The following is a 20,590-nucleotide window of genomic DNA, read 5'->3' on the forward strand; positions in this document are numbered from 1 at the left end:
ACCATCTCAGAGTTAAGGCAACCCCCGACCCCTCCAGTATCCAAAATTAGCATGTCTTAAAATCAGCAACCAAATCAAACCAAATCTCAGGACCACACCCTACTCGTGGTAAATACTGAGCCCATGCCCATGGAGCGTGAATGGGCCACCAAAACCAAACCTGGCTCTGCCTCTGCTCCCACCTCTCCAGCACATTCCAGACTGGGATATTTTTTCCCTGCTCAACGACCTCAGCCTAACCGGAATCAGAATCATGCCTGACAGAGAACTACGCCCTCTGCAGGAGGAAAGAATGGAACACAAAGCGTACCCTAGACCCCTGCACCGAGGTAAGTATCCATCAAACTGGTAACTGGAAGCTGGGGAAGCCACTGCTATTTAACCACCAGTGGGGACATGCTTCGCGTCAGCAGGGCCAGCGGACCAAGTCACTGTGCTTACTTTCCGCGTGTGACCTCCATCCTGTCCCCTTTTGACACCTCTAAGGGCAATAAACTGCAATGCCCACTGGGCTTTAGATCATTCCTTAATTTCCTTTGTTTCAAACCATGCGGTCAGCTGTCGACTAATGTCTCAAAGTGAGGCCTCAGAGCTGGGCCTTAAAGTTGAAATGATTGCTTCCTATGTTCACATAGGACTGTGGCCCAACACCTTCATCTGTCAGGGTTTGACACTTCCCCCCAGTTTGAGTTTCAGTTCTGTCCCTCCTGTTTCCCCTTTGCCCTGATTGTGTCTGCACCTGTGTCTCGTCGTGTCTCGTTATCCCCTGTGTATATCTGGTCTTGTCATTCCTTTGTTGCCTGTCGGTCCGTACTGTTTGTGCCCTCCATGTACTCCTGGTTTTCGATCCCTGTATACGTGAGTTGTTTTTGATCCTGCTCTGCCGCATTTTAGTTTGGCTTTTTTGTGGAATAAATCCTTCTGTTTTTTTGAGAACTCCTGCCTCCAGCCTCCCTCTCTCTCCTTGCGTTTGGGTCCTCAACACCACGCCTTGTGACAGAACGGACCGACCAGCATGGACCCAGCAGGAGAGAGTGCATCGGCCCCTGCTCCGGTGATGGTCCCGGACCCCCCACAGCCTGCGCCTCGGACCCGGGTACCCCCGCAGCCTGCGCCTCGGACCCGGGTACCCCCGCAGCCTGCGCCTCGGACCCAGGTACCCCCGCAGCCAGCGCCACGGACCCGGGTCCCCACTCGGGCAGCTCCGGGGATCCTCTGCCCCCCGACGCCGGCTCCCCGCATCCTGTCTGCCCCCGATGCCGGCTCCCCGCATCCTGTCTGCCCCTGTTCCGGCGCCCTGCATCCTGTCTGCCCCTGTTCCGGCGCCCCGCATCCTGTCTGCCCCTGTTCCGGCGCCCCGCATCCTGTCTGCCCCTGTTCCGGCGCCCCGCATCCTGTCTGCCCCTGTTCCGGCACCCCGCATCCTGTCTGCCCCTGTTCCGGCGCCCCGCATCCTGTCTGCCCCTGTTCCGGCGCCCCGCATCCTGTCTGCCCCTGTTCCGGCTCCCCGCATCCTGTCGGCCCCAGTTCCTGAGGCGATCCTGGATGGATCTGTCAAGCCCCCAGACCGACCTCCTGACCAGCCTGCCAAGCCCCCAGACCGACCCCCTGACCAGCCTGCCGCAGTCCCAGACCGACCCCCTGACCAGCCTGCCGCAGTCCCAGACCGACCCCCTGACCAGCCTGCCGCAGTCCCAGACCAACCCCCTGACCAGCCTGCCACGCCCCAAGGGCGACCCCCTGACCAGCCTGCCAAGCCCCCAGACCGACCCCCTGACCAGCCTGCCAAGCCCCCAGACCGACCCCCTGACCAGCCTGCCAAGCCCCCAGACCGACCCCCTGACCAGCTTGCCAAGCCCCCAGACCGACCCCCGGATCCGCCTGTTACGCCCCAAGGGCGACCCCCCGAACTGCCTCGCCGGTTTGCCCGGCACCGAGGACGGCCCCCGGAACACTCTCGCTGGTCTGCTCGGTCCCGAGGACGGCCCCCGGAACTTTGGCCGGGTGTGGTTTGGGCCCTCCTCCGGGCCCCCTCCGCCTGCCTTGGGTGTGGACTGTTGGGACATCTGGGATCTGTCCCTTGAGGGGGGGGTACTGTCAGGGTTTGACACTTCCCCCCAGTTTGAGTTTCAGTTCTGTCCCTCCTGTTTCCCCTTTGCCCTGATTGTGTCTGCACCTGTGTCTCGTCGTGTCTCATTATCCCCTGTGTATATCTGGTCTTGTCATTCCTTTGTTGCCTGTCGGTCCGTACTGTTTGTGCCCTCCATGTACTCCTGGTTTTCGATCCCTGTATACGTGAGTTGTTTTTGATCCTGCTCTGCAGCATTTTAGTTTGGCTTTTTTGTGGAATAAATCCTTCTGTTTTTTTGAGAACTCCTGCCTCCAGCCTCCCTCTCTCTCCTTGCGTTTGGGTCCTCAACACCACGCCTTGTGACATCATCGGTGTGCTGCGTGCAAAAAAACCTTTATGGTCCAAAGCTTGTGAGGCAGCTGCTGCTGCAACCACAGATCAGAAACACAGTGATGATCAGCTGATGATTAGTTTTTCTTCATCAATCAAACTGTGAGGTGTTTTTATTTCCTGGAATGTAGCTGTGGTCTCCAGCATTAAAGTCAGATTGGTTCCTGGAAGAAGTTGTTCTTTGGTACTTGTGTAACTACTGAAGATGGCGTATCTTCGTCCAGAAGTCTTCTTGACTGAACTTCCAATAGCTGTTGACACAGAAGCCCCCATAGGTTCATGCTCAGTCAGCTGCTGTACTCCCTCTACACTCAGGACAGTGGAACTGCGCATCACTTCAACACAATCATGGAGTTTATTGTCCACACAGCGATGTTTATAGGTGGAGAACCTGACATCATGCATCATGGTCTCAGGAATACTGCCTCCAGCTGAACATCAGCAAGACTTTATCTGGACCCACTCATCATAAAAAGGTTAGAATCTCTTGAGTGGTCTTCCTCACACAGAACACAACATCCAGGTGTGGTAACAGCTGTGTGCAGGACCATAAAACCCTGCAGACGGGGGTCCAGACAGCTGGACACTGCTGCAGGTCATCTTCCATCTCTCCTGGACATTTACATCAGGAGATACAAGAACCGTGATGGACTCAACCCACCCCAACAAATGGCTGAAAAGTGAAACATTTGGATCGGAGAGAAGTAAAATACGTTTTTTGAATGAATGAATGAATGAATGAATGAATGAAAAACTTTATTTCGAACATGCTCAAAAAAATGCATGCATGCATGCATGCATGCATGCATACATACATACATACATACATACACATACACATATACATATAAGTGCTTAGCTTTATTTAAAACTGAGACACTTCTAGATAATGTGTTATGTTTATATTTTATATGAGATTTCCAGCTAATTTTATCATCGATTATTACCCCAAGAAATTTGTTTTCTGAAACTCTCTCAATTTCAACACCGTTTAACTGTATTTTCACCTGATTATCTATCTTATAATTACTAAATAACATTAGTTTAGTTTTAGCCAGATTTAACGACAATTTATTTTTATCAAACCTTTTTAACTTATATAATTCAGATGTGACCTTGTCCAATAGCTCCTGTAAGTTTTTTCCAGAACAAAATATATTCGTGTCATCTGCAAAAACTACCATTTTCAAGATATTAGATACATCACACATATCATTTATATACAAAATAAACAATTTCGGACCCAGTACTGACCCCTTTGAGACCCCACAAGCAATGCTCAAGCATGTAGACACAGACTCACCCAACTTCACAAATTGTTTCCTGTCACTTAAATAGCTTTGCACTCAATTTAACACTATTCCTCTAATCCCATATCGTTGTAATTTATTAAATATTATATCATGATTAATAGTATCAAATGCTTTTTTAAGATCTATAAATACCCCAGCTACATACTTATATTCATCTATAGAATTCGTTATTTCCTCAATCGAATCCATCAAAGCTGTTGATCTGTTTGCTCTAAATCCGTATTGACTGTCACTGAGTAGACAGTGTTTTTCAATGAATGCATCTAATCTATTGTTGAAAAGTTTTTCTAAAATTTTGGAGACTTGAGGAAGTAAAGAAACAGGTCTACCATTTGTGAAGTTGTGTCTGTCCCCAGCTTTAAATAGTGGTATCACTTTAGCTATTTTCATGCCATCAGGAAATTTACCGGTTTGAAATGATAAATTGCAAATGTATGTTAGTGGTTTAGAAATCCCTCTGATTATCTTCTTTACTAGTTTCATATCTATATCATTGCAGTCAGTGGACATTTTATTACTACAGTTATCAACAATATCTATAATTTCACTCTCCTCCACTGCTGTAAGAAACATTGAACATGGATTTCTTTTTATAATATTGTCAGTGTATTCTTCAGATGTCACACGATCAGGAATGTTTTCAGCCAATGTTGGTCCTACATTCACAAAGAAGTTATTAAAGCTGTTAACTACCTCATCCATATTATGATTATTAGTGTCCTTATCAATAAAATATTGTGGGTAATTCACCTGTCCATATTCATTTTTAATAATACTATTTAATATATTCCATATTCCTTTAATATTATTAGGGCCCGAGCACTGAAAGTGCGAGGACCCTATTGTATCTGTGATGTTTATTATTAGGGCCCGAGCACTGAAAGTGCGAGGACCCTATTGTATCTGTGATGTTTATTATTATTATTAGGGCCCGAGCACTGAAAGTGCGAGGACCCTATTGTATCTGTGATGTTTATTATTAGGGCCCGAGCACTGAAAGTGCGAGGACCCTATTGTATCTGTGATGTTTATTATTATTATTATTATTATTATTATTATTATTATTCTCGCCATAAATAAATTGCCTTTTTGGAGGCCTTAAAATGCTCAAAAACTCACCAAATTTTGCACACGCTTCCAGAGTCGCGTAAAATTACGTATTTTATGGGCGACAGGCATGGGTCAAAAAGGATTAGGCTCTATAGCGCCACCTATTTTATGTTTTTCGACGAGCCCCACAATATGGTTTGACTTACAGCAATGACCTTTATGTGTCTATTATATCAGACAAAGCCCTACAAAAAAGTCTCTTGGACCCATGCTCTAAGTTACACAGGAAGTCCGGCATTTTGAACAGAAAATGTCATTTTTTATGAATTCTGATCATTTCTAGGCCTCGTACTTTAACGAACTCCTCCTAGAGATTTTATCAGATTGGCTCACAACTTGGTTTGTAAAATCTAGACACATGGCCGACGCTAAATTGCGAAGCTTTTACGTTTTTAGCAGAGGGCTTGACCGTAGTGATCCGGCGAAGTTTGGGGTCATTTTTAAGGCTCGCCATGAAACACCAATTGGCTGTAATTCAGCAATACATGATTTGATGTGGTTGAAAACGTATGTGCATGATTTTAGGCTGAGCCTGAAGACATCTATGGTGGAATATTCAGGATCGGTTGTAGCGCCACCTGTTGGCACCAGGAATTGTCATGTCTTCTAGTATGCATCTGTGCTCAAAGGGAGATGAGCGGATGGATCTCAAAGTTGGTCAGATAAATAGGTAAGACATTGACGATGGCTGACAGAGAAAACTGTAAGTTTTTCTCAAAGGGCGTCGCTGTTAGAGGTTGTCAAATTTCGGTGTCTCGCCATGAACATAAAAGTTGTTTTAACTTTCAAATACTTGGTCCAAATTGACCCAAAATCAATACATTTAATCAGGCTTCCATTCTGATATCCATTCTATATTTGGGACAGTTTGTCACCGACTTTATTCAAAATATGAACTAATTTTGAAATAAATCTTTACTTTGTCATGCAATGTCGAATTAACTTCTAACTTCGTAAAAATATTGTTGAAAATAATATGATTTGAGCATTGTATGTGCAAGAGGCGATTTATAATGAATGTTTTGAGTTGGATTAGAAGCATGAAGCTGTCTGCGGGCCGCGTGCGCGCAGACCGCGGGAACGCGCAGCCGCAGCTCCTGGAAGCTGCCGGGGGCGGGGCGGGGGAGGGGGGTTGTTGCAACTTGCAGCAACATGTGGAGTCACGCCGTCACGTCACGTAAGTTGTATTGTGGTTTTTTAATGCGTGTTGCAATTATTTTATTTTATTATATTATTATATTATTATTGAGCTTCCATCCGCGATCCCGATCAGGAGCGCGCGGCCGCGCGCGGCCACGCGCAGAGCCGAGAGCCAGTTTCTGACCATTTCTGCAGCTTTGCCAAAAAATGCTACCTAAAGGTTTTCCACCTTTGTAGAGCCACAACTTTACTGTGTTTTACTCCCTAAACCACTTCCTTTCACCCCCAATTGGTCCTTGTCTCTTGCCAGGCCGTCATTGTAAATAAGAATGTTCTTAATGACCTGCCTGGTTAAGGCGAATTACTGAATGAATATCAAATAAAGCCATAGAATTGTTTTTTTTTTCTCTTTATCGTATAATGTTCACAAAGTGTAATGCATTCATGTCATGGGTCGTGTATTTTGAAGGATCAAATAATCAACATCCCATTATCCATTTTACATCGTGCAAGAAATGATGCAAACTTTGAAAATCGACTGTGCGCATGCGCAGAACCCAAACGTAGCATTTTTTCGGCAGGGAGCAGAAATTGGCAGAACACCGGCTGGGACGGACCTGATGCTCTGATGCGACAGGTCTCTGCTCACACTGACTGTACGTTCATACACGGACGTAATATGGGGGGGGGGGACATGTATCCTGCACTTTTTCAAAAGGCAGTTTTGGTCCCCTGCAGTTTTTACCGTCCAAAAACAATGTTACGCTATATTAAATGGAGACAGGTCAGCACTAGGACCAAGCGGAAAACGGCCGCTCAAGCTGAAGCCTGTTGTTTGGTCTGCCTGGGTCACGTCAGCTAGACGGATTTTAAGAATAAGAATAAGAATTACTTTATTAATCCCCAAAGGGAAATTCCTTTGTATGGCAGCTCATCTACTGTACCATTTGCAGAAGAGAAGCTCTTCTGAATATCTCTTGGATGAGTTGATTATGTGGAAATGTTAATAGATAACCCTTCTGTGGTCTTTTGATCAAATTGACCCATATTCACTTTTCTTTTATATCAAAAATATGATTTTCATCCATATAACTGCCTCTGTTACACTCATTTCAAATAAAATTGATGATCACTACCAGAGCTGGTAGAGTAGCCAAAAATTGTACTCAAGTAAAAGTACTGTTACTTCAGAATAATATGACTCAAGTAGAAGTAAAAAGTAGTCATCCAAATAATTACTTGAGTAAAAGTAAAAAAAGTACTTGGTGAAAAAACTACTCAAGTACTGAGTAACTGTTGAGTAACGTCTGATTTATTTTTTTAACACACCCATTCAAAAAGACAAAAGTACAAAATAATCACCTTCAGGCAAATTAAAATCAATAAAATAATAAAATAAATTAAAATTAATAAAAAAATGAAAAATAGCTTAAATTAAAATAAGCGTAAAGTAAATTCAAGAACTTTAATAAATAATAAAATAACAGAATAAAAAAATAAATTAAGCACCAGTAGCACAAAATTTCAAGCCTTTGTACTTTTCTTTTTCAACCAGGCAGAACTAGAACAAACATGAACTCATAGAAACTCTGTGTGTGTTTGAGTCTGTGTAAATGTGACAAAACATGCAAAAACAAACCTTTTTCCCAAAGAATCACTCAGTGATGTCATGAGATTGACGCGTACACGGATAAAAAGGATAAAAGAAAAGTAACAGCTCAACGTAGCCTAATGTAGCGGAGTAAGAGGAACAGTTTGTCCTTCACAAATCTACTCAAGTAAAAAGTACAGTTATCCAAAACTACTCCTAAAAGTACAAAATTTCCCAAAACTTACTCAAGTAAATGTAACGGAGTAAATGTAACTCGTTACTACCCACCTCTGATCACTACTTGCATTGAATTATGGATATTTTATTCAATTTCTCCCCTCCTGTGATATTCAATTTGACCCACCAACCACTGGCTGGTGCTGGGTGGTGGTCCAAACATTTTAAATGATTTCATTTCATTTTCACATATACCCGTCTGTGATAATCCATCAATTTATATGCCTCTGAGTTTAACTATAGTCAAAAAAATTCAGAATTTCGGCTTATCTTAATCTATCTCAAAAATGAGCTATGATTTTATGTAAATGAGGTCTATTGACCATTCATTCCAAAAATAAGTGTAAAATTGGTGGTAATGAGTTGGAGTGAAGTTGACTAACAAGGTGAAACACAGAATTGGGTGATAATTAAAGCTACATGCTTTACAACCAGTAAAACCACAAAGGGAACAGTAAACTTAAAAGTAACAATAGAAAACTAGAAGAACTACTAGAAAACACAGTGAACTGAAAGAGTTTGAGTTTTCTTTTTTTTTTTTTTTTACCTTGTCTGCACACATATTAATGATTGAAACAAGAGGAAAATTGGTCCAAACGAGCCGGCAATGGCACAGTGTCTGCCCGGCTTTAAACAGAACCGCAGCCAGTACTCGAGTTGTAAAAAAAAATCAGGGGGGATGGTGGATTTTATCATATGGGGACAGATAATTTGTTCTGATTACAAATATTATAATATATTACAAATAATAGCAGGGACCAAAACACCTGCAGAAATACTGCAGGAATGACATAGCAGCAGTTAAATGCAGCCTTCTGTAAGCTTTAAATATCCACTGGGCTTAGATCAAATACATCAAAACACAACAATAAAAAACTGTTTTCTGAACTTATCAATATGACTCTGTCCTTCACAGGATAAGTAACATGGATCACTGCAAAAACTCAAAATCTTAACAAAAATATTTGTCTTATTTCTAGTGAAAATGTCTCATTTTAGTAAAAAAAACCTCATTACACTTAAAACAAGACTCATAACTGGAAAAAAAAAACACCATTTTCATCTGTTTCACCTGTTCACCTGTTTTCACTTAAAATAAGTAGAAAAATCTGCCAGTGGAACAAGATTTTTTTGCTTGTAATGAGAAGATAAATCTTGTTTAATTATATTTTTTTTTTACATTTATCGTATTTTTAATATTCTCTTTTTGGGGGGGGCTGGAAGGAGGGGCGTTGGCCATGAGTGCGAGGGCCCGTTCATCGCTGCTTGCAGCTTTAATTATTATTATTATTATTCTCGCCGTAAATAAATTGCCTTTTTGGAGGCCTTAAAATGCTGGAAAACTCACCAAATTTTGCACACGCTTCCAGAGTCGCGTAAAATTACGTATTTTATGGGCGACAGGCATGGGTCCACAAGAATGGGCTCTATAGCGCCACCTATTTTATGTTTTTTGACGAGCCCCACAATATGGTTTGACTTACAGCAATGACCTTTATGTGAGTATTATATTAGACAAAGAGCTACAAAAAAGTCTTTTGGACCCATGGTCTAAGTTACACAGGAAGTCCGGCATTTTGAACAGAAAATGTCATTTTTCATGAATTCTGATCATTTCTAGGCCTCGTACTTTAACGAACTCCTCCTAGAGATTTTATCGAATTGGCTCACAACTTGGTTTGTACAATCTAGACACATGGCCGACGCTAAATTGCAAAGCTTTTAAGTTTCTGCCAGAGGGCGTGACCGTAGTGATCCGGCGAAGTTTGAGGTCATTTTTAAGCTTCGCCATCAAACATCAATTGGCTGTAATTCAGCAATACATGATTTGATGTGGTCGAAAACGTATGTGCATGATTGTAGGCTGAGCCTGAACCCATCTATGGTGGAATATTCAGGATCGGTTGTAGCGCCACCTGTTGGCACCAGGAATTGTCATGTCTTCTAGTTTGCATCTGTGCTCCAAACGAGATCAGTTTCTTGATCTCAAAGTTGGTCAGATAATAGGTAAGACATTGACGATGACTGACAGAGAAAACTGTAAGTTCTTATCAAAGGGCGTCGCTGTCAGAGGTTGTCAAATTTCGGTGTCTCGCCATGAACATAAAAGTTGTTGTAACTTAAACATAATTGGTCAGAATCAACCCAAAATCAATACATGTAATCAGGCTTCCATTCTGAACAAGTGGATATGACAATCTTGGATGAACTCCATAGCGCCACCTTTTGGTCAGGTATACATTTTTCATCAAATTATGTGCTTTAGTTACTGTTTGGTTCATCCAATCACAATGAAATCAATACATGTTATTGTTGTAAGTCTCCTTATTGACTGCATAGCCTATTGTGGTCAAAGCTTGAATGGAATTGCCATTTTTCGTCACTCTGACTTTTTTGGTAAAATAATAATTTAAAATCAGAGGTTTTGTTAAATGTCAATTAAATGTCAGATTTATATACCTTTCAACATGACTAAAAAATCATACACTGGTACCTATAGGTTTTTTTAAAGTTTGTAACTCTATTTTTTTCAAAATATGAACTTATTTTAAAATAAATCACATTTTTTTTTCTTATGTCCTACAACCTCCGTAACTCCCTAAATATATTGTTTAATGTGTTGTTTAAAGCTACAGTTAATTCTATGAAATTGTGTCGGACAGGTGATTTTTCCTTAATATTTATGTTCGATCAGTCTATCTGACAGTCTATCCTTCTCTGTCAGCAGAGTAGAGGAGAGGGGAGGGCTGCAGCTCCCGCAGGAGGACGGGGGGGAGGGGGGGAAGGGGTGGTGGTGGGGGGGGGGGGGGGGGGGGTGAAGGGGGTTGGGGGGGTGGAGGGGGGGCGTTGCGCGCGCAGCTCCCGCGGGGGGAGGGGCTGATGTTCAGCGCGGCCGCCATCTTGGTCGAGGCGCCGCATTGACTGCCTGAGAACGTCGGGCGTGGCCGCCATCTTGGATCGGTATCGCTTTGACTGTAGTCTGTTCACTTCTATTGAGGAAGGAGCTGTCTGCATAAGTAAAATAACTATAACTTGCTTAATTTTCAACCGATTTTCACGCGGTTTGCTTTGTTACAAACGGCAGACATGTAGCTATGATACAGGATGCTTGATGTACGTTAAATATGCAAGCTTTCATGCTAAAATACGTTCTGCAGGTAGTCACACTTCAGGTATACACACATAAGCAAGCCTTTTATTATTTTAATATTGCTGATTATGGTTTACAGTTTAAGATTCACAGAATATTCAATTTTTTTGAGATAGGATATTTGAGTTTTCTTAAGCTGTAAACCAGTGGTCGGCAACTGGCGGCCTGCAGGCCAAAATTGGCCCGTCTCCAATAATATCTGGCCCGTCAGATGACAATTGAAAATCTGATAAATATATATATATATTTTTTTTAAATTATTTACTATCACAAACAGGACAATTTCATAGAGATTCAGCCCCCCTGCCGTGAAATGCCCCCCCTCGTCATACTTTCCCACAATCACAGTCACAGATAACAAAAATCGGGTAAATGGTTATTGATGTCATTAATTAATAGCCTGCTTACTGTGTTGTCTTCCATAATATTTGTAAATATATACTTAGGAGTTTATGTTCAATGATAAGCAGACCTTTGGAGCAATATGAGCCATTCCTTCGAGAATTAATACGGCCCGAACCGTACTTTACTTTTCTCTTTCAAAAGTGTTACCGTGGCGCAATAGACGCCAAAAAGCGCGCCCCCCTTCATCTGATTGGTCCATATTTGATAGTTCCCCAAAAGTCACCAAATTTTGCATGCAAGCCAGGCCTGGCGATAAATTTGATATTTCATGGTTTGTATTAATGGGCGTGGCAAAATGGCTCAACAGCGCCCCCCGGAAAACTTTGTGCCTCAAGCCCCACAATCCAGTTTGACGTACATGCACGAAAATCGGTACACACCTGTATCATGTCGCAACTTAAAGAAAAGTCTATTTGCGCCATGGCCAAAACCAAACAGGAAGTCGGCCATTTTTAATTAATTGTGTAATTTTGGCGCAATTTATGCCATTCCTTCCGTAATTAATACAGCCCGAACCTTAACGTGCACCCAGATGTGTTATACATCAAAATTTGCGTCTCCATCCTGCGACTACGCGCATTACTTTTCTCTTTCAAAAGTGTAACCGTGACGACGCAAGATGCCAAAAAGCGCGCCTCCCTTTCATCTGATTGGTCCATATTTGATTGTTCTCCAAAAGCCACCAAATTTAGCATGCAAGCCAGGCCTAGCGATAAATTTGATTTTTCATGGTTTGCATTAATGGGCGTGGCCTAACGGCTCAACAGCGCCCACTAGAAAACTTTTCTCTGCCATAACTTTTGAAAGGTTTGACATAAAGAGTCGTGGGTGGTATCATGGGACTCGGTATTGAGTCCTTGACCATAATTGGCGAAAATTAGGCCCGCCCCTTCTTCTGATTGGTTGTCCCGATTTTCTGCTATAACTTTTGAATGGTTTGACATAGAGATTCGTGGGTGGGGTCATCACATTCTGTATGGAGTCCTTGACCTTCATTGGCCTGAATTAGCCCCGCCCCTTCTTCTGATTGGTTGTCCCTTTTTTCTGCTATAACTTTTGAATGGTTTGACATAGGAAGTCGTGGGTGGTGTCATTTTTGATATGCTTATGGGGGGCGGTGGCCGTGAGTGCGAGGGCCCGTTCATCGCTGCTTGCAGCTTTAATTATTATTATTATTATTATTATTATTATTATTCTCGCCGTAAATAAATTGCCTTTTTGGAGGCCTTAAAATGCTCCAAAACTCACCAAATTTTGCACACGCTTCCAGAGTCGCGTAAAATTACGTATTTTATGGGCGACAGGCATGGGTCAAAAAGGATTAGGCTCTATAGCGCCACCTATTTTATGTTTTTGAAGAGCCCCATAATATGGTTTGACTTACAGCAATGTCCTTTATGTGTCTATTATATCTGACAAAGCCCTACAAAAAAGTCTCTTGGACCCATGCTCTAAGTTACACAGGAAGTTCGGCATTTTGAACAGAAAATGTCATTTTTCATGAATTATGGTCATTTCCAGGCCTCGTACTTTAACGAATTCCTCCTAGAGATTTTATCAGATTGGTTCACAACTTGGTTTGTACAATCTAGACACATGGCCGACGCTAAATTGCGAAGCTTTTAAGTTTCTGCCAGAGGGCTTGACCGTAGTGATCCACCGAAGTTTGAGGTCATTTTTAAGCCTCGCCATCAAACATCAATTGGCTGTAATTCAGCAATACATGATTTGATGTTGTTGAAAACGTATGTGCATGATTGTAGACTGAGCCTGAAGACATCTATGGTTGAATATTCAGGATCGGTTGTAGCGCCACCTGTTGGCACCAGGAATTGTCATGTCTTGTAGTATGCATCTGTGCTCCAAGCGAGATGAGTGTATTGATCTCAAAGTTGGTCAGATAATAGGTAAGACATTGACGATGACTGACAGAGAAAACTGTAAGTTCTTATCAAAGGGCGTCGCTGTCAGAGGTTGTCAAATTTCGGTGTCTCGCCATGAACATAAAAGTTGTTGTAACTTAAACATAATTGGTCAGAATCAACCCAAAATCAATACATGTAATCAGGCTTCCATTCTGAACAAGTGGATATGAAATCTTGGATGAACTCCATAGCGCCACCTTTTGGTCAGGTATACATTTTTCATCAAATTATGTGCTGTAATGGCTGTTTCGTTCATCCAATCTAAATACAATGTTTGCTTGTTATGCGCGCGCATCTCCCGCGGGGGGGCGGGGCATTGGAGCTGACGTTCAGCGCGGCCGCCATCTTGGATAAGGTACCGACGGCCATCTTGGAGAGGCTGGCAGAGATTTAGTTATGAAACAGGACGCTGTCACACATTAAAAATACGTACTTTTATGCTGAAAGACTTTGTATTATGCTCTTTTACAAAGACATGGTATGGAATATTGATAAATGTATAAATTAATTAATTGTATAAAGAAACAAGTTTGATTGTTCATTTGAATTTATTTGAAGGGGAGAGGGGCGTGTTGTTGTATTTATTTATATATATATATTTATTTATTTATTTGAGAGTGAGAGTGAACTTTGTAATATTATAAGTCCTCTTGGCTTACTATTCCTATCCATTTTCATTGACTGTTTTTTGTTTTTTTTATAGCAAAAGGTGCAAATAAAAATATACACCGTCGGAATTCGGAAACTGATGATTATTTCTTCATCCACTGCATCTTTCATCCACTGGTGCGTTCAGGGACAATTGGAATTTACTCAATTTGGCGAGAATTGACCATTGTGGTTTCTCCTGTTTACTGGTGTGATGAGTGATATCTAAATATTGTAATCTTTAAAAGGAGCTTGAGGCTCCTTTTAAGAAATGAGACTCTCTAGCGCCACCCTTCGCCACGACGGACGTTGGGGGTACTGCAGCCAACAGCGAAGCCGGCACGGGAGAACGGGGAGAACGTGCATGCAGCGTCATGTGACGTCACATCCGCAGGACAGCGCGGGAAATTCCGGGCACAATTGCAGCACATTTTGCAGCACACAGCCTGTTCAAGGCAACGGAGAGATACACTAGAGGAATCATTCTTTTGGGTTTGGAACGCTTCATCTGACATTATTACTAGAAAACTTAAAACGTATACACATTTTTTTCATAAATCCTGCCTCAATCCTGCCTCATGCTCCTTTAATTACCAACTTCATCTAATTAATGTTTTTCATCTAACCTCAGTAGTGTGAGATATTGTTTCAATGGGAAACTGCACACAAACTCAGCGGCGGTTGGTGTTGTTTTTCCTATGGGCAAGCCAGGCCTGGCGATAAATTAGATTTTTCATGGTTTGCATTAATGGGCGTGGCCTAACGGCTCAACAGCGCCCACTAGAATACTTTTCTCTGCCATAACTTTTGAAAGGTTTGACATAAAGAGTCGTGGGTGGTATCATGGGACTCGGTATTGAGTCCTTGACCATAATTGGCGAAAATTAGCCCCGCCCCTTCTTCTGATTGGTTGTCCCGATTTTCTGCTATAACTTTTGAATGGTTTGACATAGAGAGTCGTGGGTGGTGTCATCAGATTCTGTATGGAGTCCTTGACCTTCATTGGCCTGAATTAGTCCCGCCCCTTCTTCTGATTGGTTGTCCCTTTTTTCTGCTATAACTTTTGAATGGTTTGACATAGGAAGTCGTGGGTGGTGTCATTTCTGATATGCTTATGGTGGGCGGTGGCCGTGAGTGCGAGGGCCCGTTCATCGCTGCTTGCAGCTTTAATTTTTATTGTTATCTAATAGTTTGCTATAATAATCCTTCCTGCGTCTCTTTATAATATTAGTTAACTTGTTTTTATATTTTTTATATTTATCTTCTGCCTCCTTAGTTCTTCTTTTAATAAATTCTCTATACAATGTGTTTTTCTTTTGGCATACATTTTGCAGTCCTTTAGTGATCCACGGTTGATCTATATAATTATGTTTTCTGTTATACTGTTTTATTGGACAGTTCTTATCATATATTATTTTAAATATTCTTAAGAAATTGTCATATGTTCTATCAATATCATTTTCTGTATAGATTCCCAATCCTGTGCATTTAAGTCATTTTTAAGTGCATTGATGGCTTCCTCTGTTTTTACTCTTCTAAATTGCAGCTTGGGTTCTAACACATTTTTTTTTACAATTGCAGTCATATAGAGTAAACACAGGTAAATGATCACTTATATCATTAATTAATAACCCGCTCCTTGTATTATTATCTATATCATTAGTTCATATATTATCTATTAATGTAGCACTATGGGATGTAATCCTACTGGGTCTAGTAATGTTTGGATGTAAACCTAAACTATACATTGTGTTAATAAATGCCTCTGTCATTCTATGATCGCTTGATTTCAAAAGATCAATATTAGTATCACCAGATATAAATAGTACTTTTTGATTATTTAATGTATACATTTCTTCTATCCAGGCATTAAAAACCTCAATACTCGTATCTGGTGCTCTATATATACAACTAATCAATACATTTTTACTATTCTCCATACATATTTCAACTGTTAAACATTCTACTAAATTATCAATTACAGTTGTCATATTTTCTATCACCTTATAGTTCAAGTTACTATCTACATAGACAGCTACTCCTCCTCCACCTTTGCATGTCCTATTTATATAATTAAATTCATAACCCTCTAAACCAGTGATTCTTAACCATAGGGCCGCGGCCCACACTTGGGCCGCGAGCGCCATCTAGTGGGCCGCAAAAAAAAATCAGTTTTGTACGTGTGGGCCGCGAGGGCCGCGGGACTGCATAGCAACTCCCAACCAAATGAGGAGAAGACCCTCAGCTAGCTGTACGTGTAATAGTAAGAGAAATGGTGTTTATTTATAGAGAAAATCCTTCATTTTGCACAGAGTAGGTTTAGATCCGCCAGGATCAGGGATCGATTACTTGGGTCTGCGCCCAGAGCGAGCGAGCGCGGCGGGATCATTTATCCCGACGCGTCCCCGCGGCCGGGGAGGTCGGTGCCGCTCGGGCGGCTCTGTCGTTACTGCTGAAGGATTGTAGATGTAGATGTGTGGGCTGGACTGTTATGTTATGTTGTTCGGGCTCGCAAAAGCATCGGAAAGTGACACGGCTGCAGCGGCCAGAGAGCTGCGGGGTCTGCCCGTTTTAGCTGATCAGGCTCGGATTAAATCCGACACGCGCAGTCCTGACAATTTATTAATGTAAATAAAACTTAGTAAGTTACTTAGTAAGTAATTAGCTTGACTCTTACAGAGATGAGAAGCTAAATAAAACTAAATATCGTTCCAGGCTCATCAATGAGCACCTTCTCATGCATATGAGAACCTGTCACCATCCAGCCCAGATTTAAGTTCTGGCAGGAGAAATTAGAGCTCAGTTCTCTCACTGAATGACAGAAAGTGGGGGCATAAGATTATTGGAGGGGAAGGAAGAAAAACTGCAAAACTGTTCAATTGTTAAGATGTGTTTATATTCATTTATTATAAAAATGTGTTGAGACAATTAACAAAGAAAAGGGGAAATTCAAACTGCTGGTAAAGAAATAAAATAAGATAGCATTTGAAAAATAAAATAAAATCTATTTTATTTTTAAGAGAAAAAAATATGTGTAATTGAAGTTACACATGTTAATGGGCAAATATGTACTTTTTTAATATAACAGTCAGATGCAGATGTTGATACAAATATGAGGCTACTTGAATATATATATATATATATATATATATATATATATATATATATATATATATATATATATATATATTTATTATGATGTTCTGGACCTTCGCTTGAGTAAATTATCTCTAAATGGACCTCTTGAAGTTGAATACCCCTGCTATACAGTGTTAATATTTAACGGGCCCCGGGCCACTCTGTACTGAAAAAATTGGGCCCCAAGGTCAGAAAGGTTAAGAACCCCTGCTCTAAACCAAAGTCCACACCTTTTTCCTCGTCAATCCACGTTTCTGATATGGTAATTATGTTGAATGGTTGTGTGAAGCGACTTAAGTACTGTTTGATTTTCATGAAGTTAGTATACATGCTTCTGCTATTGAAGTGGATTATTGATAATTGTCCATCAGCCTTGATGTCTGGTTATATTGTTCATCAGTATAATAGTAACAGTTGTCATTGATGTTGGAAAAAAAATGATTGTCCGGGTCAATGTCATTTTCTATGTCCAATTGCTTATGGTCAGTATATTCACATGTTTTAAGTTCCAGCATGTCGCAGTCCATAATCATTTGCCTTAACTGTTTTTTTCTCCCAGGTCATAAGACTTCTTAATCAAGAAAAGCCCTCTTACCCAGAACTCTGGACTCTGAACTCTGTCAATCATCACAGCTAATCTCACATATTACTTGTTTGCACTGATTTCAGCATGTTTATATCTCCTGATCTTTGTACATTGAACGTTTGTCTCTAGAGGGTCAACCGCTGAGCTTCCTCGCATTTACAGTAACAATATTTTCAATTTTGTGCAGGAAAGACACATAATGTTCACATAATCACATCATTGTTGTTTCTTTGTTTCAGCTAGTTAGAGCACGTTAGTCCAGAGGGGTATTCCAGGAAGCAGGTTCAACAAATTCCGAGTTTAAACCTGAACTCTGAGTTGACTTAACCTGAGATGGGAAAGTCGGAGTTTTCGGTTCCAGAACAGAGGATTTGAGTTAGTTCAATCAACTCTGAGTTTGTTAAGCTCGAGTTAAAAAGCCATCATCAGTAGAGCCCTGAAACAAGGATTCACCATGGCAACCGGCGACAACAAAAGATCCACATACTTTTTCTTTTTTTTTTTTTTAAGTTTATTTAACATTTCAATTTACAAAATCCCTTTGAGGAAACATTAGTTTGCATCTGAAGATCCACATACTTCACGCCACTGGAGTTAGAAGTGTTAATACGTGCGTATGGCGAGTATGATAGCATATTTCAGAAAAAAAACACGAAACACGAGGAGAGAAATGGCGTGGGGGAAAGTTGCTGCAGTCAATGTGTAAGTTTGAATGCAGTATTCATTTAACATTTAAGTGTTTCTCAATCCTGGTCCTCGTGGGCCCCTGTCCTGCATGTTTTAGATGTTTCCCTGCATGAACACACCTGATTCTAATTAAAGGTCCTCATTAGCTTGTCACCAAGGTCTGCACAGCTCTGTTGATGACACAGGTACTTGTATCACGGTGCGCTGAAGCAGGGTAGCATCTAAAACATGCAGGACAGGGGCCCATGAGGAACAGGATTGAGAAAGCACACTGTCTTATAATATTACAGATGAAAGCAGTGGTGGAATGGTATTGAATTAAATTTTATTGTCATTTAGATCACACCCGGCTTCAGGGGAAAATGTTTTCTTTTATTTTTTTTATGCATTTATGGAATTACTCTGTGTCTATTTGTATTGATTTATTCTATTACTTAATACATATAAAATAACTACAAATGCATATCAGAAAAACATGATGGATTTCACTAGGTATTATCTTTCCCAACACTTATATAAACACTTTTTTTTAACTCTCTCTCTCTCTCTCTCTCTCTCTCTCTCTCTCTCTCTCTCTCTCTCTCTCTCTCTCTCTCTTTCTGTCTTCTGCTCCTCCCTCTCCTTTAACTGTTTGGAGTTAAACTCGGATGTCCCAGTGATATTGTTGCACTGACATAGTGAATAAAATACGTTGCGTTTGTTAGATACGCCTTTTCTGCTCTCTCTGCCGCTTGCCCCATTGGCTGAATTGACGCCACTGACGGAGGAGACAGAGAGAAACTCCGGCTTTATTGAAGTAAACCTGCTAGCGAGCAGGTTAGGTTCAGAGGCTCAGTTGCCATAGTAACTGACTCAGATTTTGAGTTAACTCGCTTTCTGGAACTGAAAACTCTGGATTTCCCTCATCTCAGGCTTAACAAACTCAGGATTTTCACTAAACCCGCTTCCTGGAATACCCCTCTGGTGGACTGACTTTGTGGAGGACAGACTGATTACTTTGGGACCCACTTTGGGAAACAAAAATAAAAAATAGAGCCAAGTAGTCTCTACTGCTCAGTAGAAGCAAACAAAAACAAAAGAGAGGAACAAACCAGAGCAGGATGATCTGATCTGTGTGTAGCACCAGTGATGTGTGTTTACTCTGCAGATGGAGGTGTGTGTGTGAGCTGATGTGGACGTGAATTCATCAGAATGGATCAGTGTGAGGACAGACAGGAGGGAGTCCCTCCCTCTAAAACCTCTCGGTGTGGGGAACATGAGAGTCGGAGCAAAGCTCAGAGGTGAGATGAGCATCTCTAACTGTCCCTGACTCTTCTGCATGTCAGAGCTCAAAACTCACATCACCAAACATCATTATTACAGGAATCAACCTGGACCTGGACCTGGACCTGGACCTGGACCTGGACCTGGACCCGGACCCGGACCCGGACCCGGACCCGGACCCGGACCCAGCTGTGTGTCCTTGAAGAGCGACTGGTCAAATGATAGATTAATTAACTTTAAAAGAGACCAACGTTCTGCTGTAAAGAGGTGAGTGTTTCCGAACGCTGCCTATGATTTATGTTTAATACTTTTTAAATAGCCTAAATATTTTTACCTCTGTAACTTCTTTTTCATATAAATAAAATATGTACATTTTGAACTTTTGTCTTTTATCAGGGTCCATCAGAAAAGACACTCTCTTGAACATGAACCCAGCTGTTTGTCCTTGAAGAGCGACTGGTCAAATGATAGATTAATTAACTTTAAAGGGGACCAACATTCTTCTTCAGAGAGGTGAGATGTATTTAAATGCATTAAATGTATTTCCATCATTCCTCATGTTAGGAAATGTCCACATGTTTCTTCCTGAGTAGATCCCTGTAGTCCTGGACCCCTGTGGCCCTCCATCACCTGATGGTGATCTGAGCTTCCTCCTCATAGATCTTCATCTCCTGTCATGAGCTTTTTCCTCTGGTTGACACATCTGGAGGTCTTACCTTCCAGAGGACTGATCCTGATGTTCCTCAGCTGCTTTATGTCTCCATCAGTTTCCGTCTTCTTGATCTCGTAACTTTTCTTGGAGCAGAACTGGATCTTGTGAATATGTGAATGAGCAGAGCTCTCACTGAGGTCACATGTTCTCAGTGGATCACCAGGACTAGTAAATATTCACCACCACCAGTCCTTTGATGGACTGTCCTCATCCAAACAGGACT

This window comes from Cololabis saira, chromosome 3, assembly GCF_033807715.1.
Source record: "Cololabis saira isolate AMF1-May2022 chromosome 3, fColSai1.1, whole genome shotgun sequence".
Lineage (NCBI taxonomy): Eukaryota > Metazoa > Chordata > Actinopteri > Beloniformes > Belonidae > Cololabis > Cololabis saira.